The sequence below is a fragment of the Sinocyclocheilus grahami genome, unplaced genomic scaffold (assembly GCF_001515645.1).
Source record: "Sinocyclocheilus grahami isolate Dianchi unplaced genomic scaffold, SAMN03320097.WGS_v1.1 scaffold238.1, whole genome shotgun sequence".
Classification (NCBI taxonomy): domain Eukaryota; kingdom Metazoa; phylum Chordata; class Actinopteri; order Cypriniformes; family Cyprinidae; genus Sinocyclocheilus; species Sinocyclocheilus grahami.
In genome coordinates, this window is record NW_015505417.1 from 4,062 (window position 1) to 6,716 (window position 2,655).

Below are 2,655 nucleotides of genomic sequence, written 5' to 3' on the forward strand. Positions count from 1 at the left end.
AAAACTTAATGGATTTGTTTCTTACAAACAGCCTTTTCACTTAACAAACCCTAATTCATCGTCTAGACTCGCGTGGATTACTTGCAGATTATTGTGATGTTTTTATCAGATGTTTGAATTCTCATAGTGGTACCCATTCACTGTTTAGCAGATTTAAATTTTTGGGTAAAGATACGAAATTCAAATTTTAACATTTAATCATTAAGTTTCTGATATGTATGAACACGTTTTTCAGCAGAAATATTACCTATGCCGTTCATTCATGCTTTATCACTGTAAGGAAATAAAGTAGCCTATGTAAATCAGTAAGGGTGTTATGGAACCTTCGCGAGCGTCTCTGACTGTGTGAATCAGTAACTGTGCTTGGCATTTGAGTATGTCCACAGATGCAGAAGAGGAAAGGTCCTTGAACATGCTTTCATACACATAACACATGCAGCTAAACACACACAGCTGCTGGATTCTTCTTGAACGCGTTGCTATGACAGTAGTGGATTCTAACTTGGGCAAAATGGTTGGACGCGTTTCGAACTCACACGAATGTGAAAACAAAGCATTAGAAGTTTGACCTAACAGAGAGTCACACGTAGCTACTAATACATAAACGACTCTTTCATTCAGCCCCAAATCAGTCTGGGACATTTTAAATACATTAATCCCCGCGAAAGAAATACTCTTTGCAGCACAATAAGCCCTGGCATATTTTCTGACAAGGTCTGCACATTCCTGAGCCTCTAATGCCTTCCTAAACTGCCTGTGCTAGAAAATGCCATGAGAACAAAAATGATCCATTATTGTCAGGTATTTCATTGTGTGTGTGCGCGTGTTTGTATGTATGTATAACATTTCATATTTCATGCTTTGCATACATTCAAACATTTCTACATTCAAAATGATTACCATGTAATTTTGTGCCAAGAACAATATTTTCTTATAAAAAATTGTTTTTAAAGAAAAATCAATATTATTTTTTTGTTAACAGTTGAGCCCAATGAGGCATAAGTGTAACCATAATAAAATACTATAAATTAAAATGAAATTAAAGTACTTCTCTTTGAACCATGTGGTTAAAAACTATTATATATATATATATATATATATATATAATGCATCTATATATATTATATATATATATATATATATATACATTTATAATATATTCAGTTAATATATATATATTAAGTGATATGTACACAAACAGCGCCAATTTATGAGAATGACCCATAAATACTATTTAAAGTGATGTTACATTTTAAAACTATTCAGTTTAGTTCAGCTTGTGTACAACATTCACACATCTGTTTTTATTATCTTTAATAAAGTTCCATTCTCTGGTGAGAAGTTTTTTTCTCTTTCAGGACTAATACACCTGCTGATGTGAGCCAGCACATGGACAAACACCTGGAACCCTCTGAGACTTTCTTCCTCGTGCGAGGCATCCTGTTTCACTGCTAAGTCATTACGCTTTCTGCCACCCACACACACGCTTCTCCATGTGTCAACAGTTCTTTAGTAATTCTGAGAAGTTGAAAATTGTCTGCACTGTGAGTGTGTTATATATAGCTCTCCAAACCCCACATGAATGCACACTTGAGCCGTTATAGCACCCACCCATATTGAGATCTTTTCTTACAAACTGAATCCCTCTATACTGCCTTCTGTTCTAAAAAAGAATGTTGACGTTTTTTAATTTGCTCAGACTGTGTGAACACTTGTTGTTTTGTTGAGCGTTGGTGTTTTGTCCTCTGTTACTCGAGGTGCAGAATCCAGAGGTGGGTTTGGGTGTGTGTGTGAGGGTCCTTCAGATGTCCTTGGCTTCCAAACATGTAGAGGAACATTAACCTGCTTTCACACAGGTCCAGCTTTGTCCAGCTCGCACAAAGACGACACTGTTCTGCTCCTTTCCCATCAGGCAGGCTGAGACGGACACAGCATGACACCTTTGTGACAGGTTGAGCTGCTCTTCTATCTTGTCCAACAGTGGTGTGAAATGAATATGGAAAATAGTGCTATTGATGTATTCTTCTCTTATGAAAACATATTGAACTATTCAAACAGACACTGAACTCTGGGACATGATGGAAAATAGTAAAAATGTTGCAGTTTTTTGATGTCCAGCATGTTTTAGAGTGTGAGCTCATGAAGTCATTGCTAATAATAATTGCACAACAGCTTCCCGTGTCATGAGGCTGTTTTGTGTCGTGAAAAGTCACAAGGTACAACAAATTGAATCCCAGCAGGGGCAACCAGGCAAACAAGGCCTAGGAGTCATGAGAACGGTCCAATTAAGGCCAAATGAAGAGACAATCAGCTCTTGTGGGAATTTTAGTTTAGGGAATTTTGGTATTCCCTCTAAAATCAGTTTGAGGCACCTTCCATGAAGTTATAAGGAGATTGAGAGACAAATTACCTGATTTATACATAGAAGGTGCAAAATAGGGCATGTTTCTTTTTGTTTCTATTCTTTGTTCCTTCTTCTTCAACAAATCAATGAAAGGAGGTGCTTGAAGTTCAGAAATGTTGTTTGTACACCTCAGAAGTTCACATTAATTATTTGTTTAAAGGATTTATTAAGTACACTCTAAAAAATGATGGGTTAAAAAGGGACAAACCCAGCTATTGGGTTGTTTTGACCCAGCGTTTGGGTTCTTTTGA